Raw genomic sequence first — 9,258 nt, 5'->3', positions numbered from 1 at the left:
GAGAGAGAGAGAAATGGGGGGATGAGAAAGAATGAGGAGGAAGGAGTGTAACTTAGGTCAAACTAATCAAGACTGACTTACTTTAATCTTAGAGAGAGAGAGAGAGAGAGAGAGAGAGAGAGAGAGAGAATAAAGAGAGAGAGAGAGAGAGAGAAAAAAAAAAAAAAAAGAGAGAGAGAGAGAGAAAGAAAGACGGGGGGAGGAGAGGTAATGAAAAAAGGAAATAGGAAAGAGAAGGAAATGAAAATGATAATGAGACCGAAGAAGAGAGATAGACATACAGACAGATAGATAGATAGACAGACAGACAGACAAACAAACGGACGGATAGGTAGATAGACAGATAGATAGATAGATAGATAGATAGACAGATAGACCCTGTTGCAAGGAATGATCCTAAGCTGAATAAAATCGGTAGCAAAAATGTAACTAATATGAAGTCATCGTACTCAAGGGTTAAATCATTCTGTTAAAGACCTTCACCCCGAGGACGCCATATATTCTCCCTAACATCTTTTCCTAAGCAGTTTATTTAGTCTATTACACCATACTGTCCTACTTTAGATTTTATTCTTGCTATTACCAGACGATTTTCCCAAGAGAACGCCCTTGTAAGGAAGTTCCCTAACATCGTTTCTTAAGCAATTTATTTTGTTTATTACATCTTACTATCGTCTTCTATGTTAAATAAATCATTCCAACATATCCATTCTCTGCATAAATACATAGCAAAAGGATATTAACCAGCCATATCCAAAAATAAATCGCTAAGGAAGCGGTGTTCCTAACCTTCCGAGAATACCTCCCTATATGTAACCAATCCAGTCTCAAGTATCTGTCCTGAGCAATGTTCATAACGTAGTGTGCAGTCATGTGCAGTGTTCATGAAATCGCTTACGAAAAGTTGTTACGATGTCCTTGCCGACGGGAATAGGACAGGTATGAACTCAGAACGTAGTCTGTAAGGATGTTGCCACACTGTTTTTATACAAAGAAGAAGGAACTAAAAGCAAGAAATCCACAAGACTGTTCTCTCCATGAAATAATAATAATAATAATAATAATAAACAAGATAACAGAGTCAAATTCCACATCCGTCCACTTCGAGGCCATACACTCTACTTGTCCTGAATATGTGACTGTCAAGAGGAAACGAGGTTCAGGGGTCCGTCAAAAGTTCAGTCTCGGGCATTGCAGTCGCTCAAACTCGCTGCCTCGTTTCATCCTGCCAATCACACTTTTCTTTTTTGAGTAAATGTGACCACAACCTAAGACTTTATTCCACTTGTTTAAAAACGCCGAAGTACATTGAGATGGTCTGCCCATGTGGAGCGGGTGGAGAGTTATAGACTAACTGGCAGAGTGTATGTGAGTGAGGTGGAAGGATGGAGAGGGATGGGGGGTCCGAGGCTGAAATGGAGGGATGGAGAGGAGACGTATATGAGAGAGTGGGGTGTAAGTTTGGGGGAGGGCAGCGAAATGGCAGGGACATGAGGACATGGAGGCGATTTGTTTCTAGCAAACCCTTACGATATAAAGGCGTCTCTCGCTCATCCAAACATGGGTATTTTTCTTTAACAATAAGCGGATCGGAGACGCTAAGAGAGAGAGAGAGAGAGAGAGAGAGAGAGAGAGAGGGGGGGGAAGGGGTCATGCAAAAAGAAGAGTGAGAATGATACTGAAAGAGTGCAGAAGAGAGGAAAAGAGAGGGATAGTTAGTTATATATAGATAGACAGACAAACAGATAGATAAACAGACGGACTGAGAGAGAGAGAGAGAGAGAGAGAGAGAGAGAGAGAGAGAGAGAGATCGGTATTTACTCTGTGCTGTCAAGGATTCTTCAAACTTTTTTTAAACTATCGATTCTCCCATTTACTAGTTCCCATCTTCTATATCTCACAGTTGCGATGGGGTACGAAGGCATTTTTGAGCCTGCCATACACTTTTTTTTTTTTTTTTCAATTATACCTCATTACGAGTATTATGTCTTATTCTCCTTAATATACTTCTTATTACAGCATATTTTCAGCAGTATACTCCGCATTTATATTTTCCTCAGTATACTTCACTATCATGCTTCACTTATTAACCACATTTTCTGTTTCTCCAGGTATGCAAGGGGTTGGGGGGCTTATGCAGCTTGGAGTCGACCACACCCATCAGCAACTCCAGGTAGAGATGAGATTGCCTGTGTGTAGACCCCAGCAAAGAGAATATCAGATGCAGGTGTGGTGAATATGCAGAGAGAGAGAGAGAGAGAGAGAGAGAGAGAGAGGATGTACAGACCACATCGAGGACTGTTGGTTCTTGACAAGGCTATCTGTTGGAAAAAAAAAAAAATCTACTGATACCACCAGTCAAGCGTGTGTGTGTGTAATTTATTCACCGGGTCGGTCAGGATCACTTGATGGTCGTGATGGTCAGCTTTTACCCCCCGGAAGGGAGCTGAGCTCATATAGTCCGATCTAAGGGCAAGGCTGTGACCTTCACACACGCACACACCCGTCCCCTTGCTCAAGGGGGACAGTAACCACCCACTTCGTCAGTGAAACTTTTCGCAACCTGAGCGAGGCGCGAACTCCCGTCCACCAGTTGGCAAGCGGGAACGTTACCACTGCACCAGAGAGAGAGAGAGAGAGAGAGAGAGAGAGAGAGAGAGAGAAACTGAGGACGAGAGTGGGAGAAAACGTGTGTGTGAGTAATAAAAGTGGCTGAGTGAAAAAAGAAAAATTAGGAAAAAGTGAGCAAGATGTGAGAAAGTGAGCGAAATGAAGGTAAGAGTGTGAGAGTAAGTGACTAGAGAAAGAAAGTAGGTTAGAGAAAACTCAGATTTAAAGGAATGGGGTTAGGAATGAAAGCTTAAGGACAGCTGGGTAAATGAGAGAGAGAGAGAGAGAGAGAGAGAGAGAGAGAGAGAGAGGAAAATAAAACGGGGGGGAGAGAGAGGGAGGGAGTGAAGGCTTTAAATGTGTGCACTGATTAACGTGTGTGTGTGTGTGTGTGTGTGTGTGTGTGTGTGTGTGTGTGTGTGTGTGTGTGTGTGTGTGTGTGTGTGTGTGTGTGTGTGTGTGTGTGTGCATCTATATAAGCATACACACTGTAGGTGGACCGAAGGAAGAAAAACAAAAAGATGAACCAAGGAAAAGACAGCTACCCTTGGAAATTGTCAGACCCCCCCCCGTCACATACCCATCCTCCTCCCCCTCTCTCTTATACTCCCCCTTCCCCCCTCCAACCCTCTATCTCTCTCCTTCCCCAATCCCCATCCCCCCACTTACTCCCCCAACTCCCTCACCCCTCTCCTCTCCCCTCCACCCAGAGAGCCCACCCCTGTAAACACGAATTCCGTCCCAGATAATGTAGTTACGCCGAGTTATACCGACAAGTAATTCCAGGTATAAAATTTTTGGCCACTCCGTGCGTGTGTTTTCATGGCGCTGCTAACTTACTCCCTCTCTGCCTGTGTCTCTTCTCTCTCTCTCCTGTCATTCTCTTTCTCTTTGTTTTTATCTCTTCTCTTTCTGTTGCTGTCTGTCTTTTTGCTTCGTATTTAGTCTGTTCCTGTCTGTCTGTGCATCTGTTTTTTTTTTCTTTTTTTATGTAAAGTTGTAACTCTCTCTCTCTCTCTCTCTCTCTCTCTCTCTCTCTCTCTCTCTCTCTCTCTTTTCTTTGCAATATTTCGTCTTTTATTTTTTTTCTTCTGTTTTTCTGTGTCTTAATGTTATTCCTTCTCCTTCTGTTTCTGTTTCCTTGTGTGTGTGTGTGTGTGTGTGTGTGTGTGTGTGTGTGTGTGTGTGTGTGTGTGTGTGTTTACCTTGTCATTCTTTTTGTTTCTCTCTCTCTCTCTCTCTCTCTCTCAACCCTAACACGCTACCTAATTATTACCATCACATCAAAACACCATCTCTTTTTAAAACCCGGTAACTAAGGCTTAAATAGTGTCCCTATTAACATTATTTAAATTTTACTAAAAAAAAAAAAAATAATAATTCCACTTATTTACATAGGGTGCTCCGGAAATAGCGCTGCACTAGAAATGGGTGGTGGTATCGTGTGTGGACGGCTCATCCTGCTGGTGTGGACGTGGCTGCGAGAGTAGGGAAACTTAATGACGCCGAAGAGAAATTTAAAACACTAACAGCCGTCCCCACAACACAAAAGAGATAGTGAAAGTAGTGCGTTATATATGGACCACCTTGTACTGTATATCAGTTTAAAAGTGCTAGTCACGAGGAAGTGCTGTGGAAAAGATAATTTGCAGAGACTTCTATGGCAGCGATACTATACTCTTTCCACTTCAGTTTGGCCTAAAATTGCCTTCATCCCATCTTGTATGCTGAGTTGTAGCAGTAGATTAACACAGGAAAATAATGCTAGTCATGAAGAAGTGCTGTGGAAAGGATGTGTTGCAGAGTTGCAGTAATGAATTTTTCTGCCACTGAACTACGTGAGGTATGTTACAACAGGACGAAAATCTGGGCCAAGATAAGGTGAAGGGAGTATAGTCTTCGTGAAATATGTTGCAAAAGGACGAAAATCTGGACCAAACCAAGGTGAAAGGAGTATAGTCAGTGAGGCTCTTGTGGGGTATACCTCCTGACGTGGCTGCTGCTTCATTGTTACAGATCATACAGACTTTATGGTTCTCACTACAGGGCACGCACTTTAACTTGGCGTAGAGTTTTTCACTCTTCGTAGACTATTTTTTGTGTCTTAGTGGCGGAATAAGACAATACTACGGCCCTACATCCTTCCTTTAGCACTTCTTCGTGACTAGCATCATGTTTTAGTGTTAAATTCGTGTTGTAGCTCAGCATTCAAGATGGAGGATGTTAGTTTAGTGAAACAAATTCATTAATATAAAATGCCTACTAAGAGAGAGAGAGAGAGAGAGAGAACATAGGGACAGGGTCACACACACACACACACACGCACACACACACACACACCATTCTCTCTCTCTCTCTCTCTCTCTCTGGGGGCTCGGTAGCACAGTGGTAGCGCGCTGAGCTTGTGATCGGGAGGTCGCAAGTTCGAGCCTCGCCCGGGCTACCGTCGCCGGAAGGGGTAGCGCCCTCCTGTAACCCAGCGGGGCTATATGGCCTTAGTTGCCGAGCTCGGGGAATTCATTTCTCCATTTCTCTCTCTCTCTCTCTCTCTCCTAACCAGTGTTAATGTAATAATTTAACTTGCCAGAACTGCAATAAATGGCAGACATCAAAAAAAATTTTGCAGCACTCCGCAACTTTAATTGTGAGTTATGTTTCTCTGTAATGGTCTCTCTCTCTCTCTCTCTCTCTCTCTCTCTCTCTCTCTCTCTCTCTCTCTTTTAATAAGATATTATAGTCGAAGGCTCTTTACCCAGAGAACCATACTACCTGTATCTATTGTCATTTTTTTTTTCCTTTGTGTTCCTTTGCCCTACTCAGTAATGATCTTTCTTCCCTTTTACATGTAGCAGGACGTGTAGTTCACAAAGGGAAGAACCTAAGGCTGCTCCTGGTGCCGGTCAGACTCTTATACACAGTTTGTTTCCCCCTTTGCCCCTGTGCACACATTAACTCATCTTAGGGACTTGGACGTAACATTTACTGCTACGTTTTTGGAAGATTAAGAGTTAGGTAATAGCGTGTAACCAGACACTCTAGCCATACCTTTACACCATACATTTATACTGACACCATATACTGATAATCTCTTGAACTTGCAAACTAGAACTAACAGAGCGTACGTGTATAAGTTAACAGTACATGTATCTAGTTGTGTGTGGGGCCTACGTGACCATTAGTGCAGGTATCAGCAAAGGTTGACGAATGCCAACACCTGCATAACGCCCTCCAAGCCGGCTCCCCGCACTGCTCTATCTCTGTGGACAGTTGAGAGGCTGGCATAGGACGGGTTGGGCCTGTGTTTGTCTTCTGCAAATAAACTCCTTTAGAAACTACATCAAGACCTCTGGATTACCCCTAACTGGGTATACGGGAGGGGTGGAACAAGTGGGTGTCTTTCTTACTGTCTCTCGTGTGGTTGATAGGTGTTGCTTTCAACCAAATATTTTCTTCTGCACTCTCTCACTTTTTCACTTTATAAACCTAAATGCTGTAACAGATAAAAACAAATAAATTAATTAAATCAATGTTTTTTTTATTTTGGAGCTGGAGGGTTATAAGTAGCCTAAATGAGAGAGAGAGAGAGAGAGAGAGAGAGAGAGAGAGAGAGAGAGAGAGAGAGAGAGAGAGAGAGAGTACAAAGGAGTACAAAGGAAACCAAACAGCAACAGACCTTATGGTCCTTTCAAGGCTGTTTGTTACAGAGTAGACTATGATTACGAGAACTAACTTTACTGTACATGCTGAAGGATAAGGATAATAAAGCAAGAAGCCCCCCCCCCCGCCTCCAAACCCTCCAGTTAAAACTGGCAAGAAAAAGTGAGAAAAACCACCATGCAGCATGGAAAAACTGACATGGAAATTTCATAGGAAAGACTGAAAAGGAAAAGCTTCATTCTATAATACTTTATCTATAAGCTACCAGTATGAATAACCTGAATGAGAAAGTAGTAAAGTGAATAATCGAATAAATAAATAACTAATTCATGTCACTATGTACGGGTACCTTGAGTTGACGGGGCGTCTGCGGACACAGAGTGGAAATTGCACAGTGCACAGTGTGTATATACAGGGGTGGTGCGGCAGCCTTGCCTGGCGCTATTAAGGTAGGCAGCAGTCTATCAGGCCACAGCTCCGTTCATTCCACTGAGACTAGGAACTTTCCCATGTGGGACAAGCACACAAGTCACCTCCTGAAGCAGTGACCCCTGGTACACTAAAAAAAAAAAAATCCTGATGGTCACGTAACTAACAGGGACCCTCAGTGATCCACAGCCCATCACAGGTCGAAAGTATGAGTAGTAGCCGTTAACTCAGGGCTATCTGTGCATATCCTAGTCTGTGCATATACTATATTTGCATTTCATAAATTGATCCAGGCTCTAAAAAAAACTAAAATAAAATAGAGTAGAAAATTATAGATACACAAGCGTTTTATTCAGGAGTAAACATATTAAGCTGGGGGTTAGATGCCAAATACTTATCCAGGCGACCTTTAAAGGTATGTACTGTATCAAAATTTACTACATTGGAGGACAATTTATTCCATACATTAACAACTCTATTGAAGAAGAAATGCTTAGCTTCATGCAACTGGAATCGTTTGCCAATTATTTTATGCCCATTGCCTCTAGTGTAATTCAAGTGATCAACTGTGAAGTATTTATCGACAGCCATGTTACCGTGTTTTTGAATACTTCACTTAAATCTCCTCGTATCCTCCGTTTTGTTAGGGTAAAGAGATTCAGGGCTTCTAAACGTTCCTCGTACGGTCTATTTCTCAATCTAGGTATCATCTTTGTCATCCTTCACTGCACTGTTTCAAGTTTTTCCATATCCTTTTTATAATACGGTGACCATAACTGCACGCAATACTCCAAGTGTAGGCATACTAAGGAATTATACAAAGTGAGGACAATATTATCGGATTTATATTCAAATGCTCTGCCTGTGAATCCAATCAGTTAATTGGCTTTCTTCACAGCTTCAGTACATTGTTTGCTTGGTTTCAGATCGTTTGTTATTATAAATCCTAAGTCTTTTTCATGGTTTACCCTATCAAGTTGAACATTATTCATGCTATAACTAGCTCTTACATTTTTACTGTCAATGTTTAGCACTTTGCATTTGTTAATATTGAAATCCATTTGCCAAACTTGGGCCCAGTTAAAAAGTTGATCAAGATCTCTCTGAATTGCCTACCTTTGCAGTGCTGTGTCTGTTCTGTTACCTATTTTAGTATCATCAGCAAACTCTGAAATCTTACAACACAATCCTTCGTCAATATCATTTACATATGTTAAGAAAAGAATAGGACCTAACACTGAACACTGTGGCACTCCACTTGTAATGTTTATGCAGTCTGACTCTTTTCCATTTATTACAACTCTTTACTTTCGTCCGGTAAGCCAATCTTCTATTCACCCGAGAACACTGCCATTGAAACCATGTGACTTTAGCTTCTGAAGGAGTCTTTTGTGTGGAACTTTGTCAAAAGCCTTTTGAAAATTGAGGTAGACCACATCAGCAGATTTAGTCTCGCCATACATGTTCAATATATCATTGAAAAAGTCCAGCAGATTCGTGAGACAAGAGCGACTATTACAAAAACCATGTTGAGAATTTTTTATGAGATTGTTTGATTCTAAGTGTTTCACAAACTTGTCTCTGATAATAGATTCAAGCAATTTGCAAACCACTGATGTTAAACTAATTGGGCGGTAGTGTTCTGGTTGGGCTCTGTTGCCCTTTTTGAATACTGGGGTTACGTTAGCAAGCTTCCATTCATGTGGCACCTTACTGCTCTTAACCCCTTAACCGTGGGGCGTCACTTTTGTGATTCTGTGTTATTTTGAATTATCCCGGGCTCTCAAGTGGTGGCTTGTATCATATATCAGTACTGCCAATGTCCAACACTAGTCAGCACTCCAAATCTCATCTGTACTCCCATCCATTGTTGACATTTTAGCTATTTTAACCCCTTCCTGACTCCCCTCCCTACCTGCCCTCCATTACCCTCTCCTCTCACCTCCCACGCCGTGCTGCGCTACGGAAATTTCCCCCTTCTTTTTCCACAGATTTCATCCATTGAAATAAGCCCTATGCCCTATATTTTTACCCAATAATATATACCAAAAAAAAAAAAGGTAAGTGATAGTGTTATACTCCAGAAATTGCCTAATTATCACCTGACAACACCTCACGTGCATTCATTCGCTACATTACCACGGTAATTTCCCCTTTGATTTATGCCTTGTAATCGATGTCTGTAATAAAAATATATATCAGAAAGGAAGGGAGAATCCTAATTGACATTTACAGTCACCTGGAACTACCTATTTCTATATTTATTGCCGAGATTTTCTACCTATAAAAAATTAGCATGTAAGTTAGCAGCAGTAAGCCTAAAGTGTCATTGTCAACCCTTCCCTTCTCAGATAATTTACCCCCTTCTTGACTCCCCTCCCTACTTGCCCTCCATTACCCTCTCCTCTCACCTCTCACGCCGCGCTGCTACGGAAATTTCCCTCTTCTTTTTCCACAGATTTCATCCATTGAAATAAGCCCTATGCCCAATATTTTTACCCAATAATATATACCAAAAAAAAAAACAGGTAAGTGATAGTGTTATACTCCTGAAATTGCCCA

This window comes from Coenobita brevimanus, chromosome 116 (assembly GCF_032717465.1).
Source record: "Coenobita brevimanus isolate Jiangsu-jjx chromosome 116, ASM3271746v2, whole genome shotgun sequence".
Taxonomy (NCBI): Eukaryota; Metazoa; Arthropoda; class Malacostraca; order Decapoda; family Coenobitidae; genus Coenobita; species Coenobita brevimanus.
Note: the sequence above shows the minus strand (reverse complement) of the source record.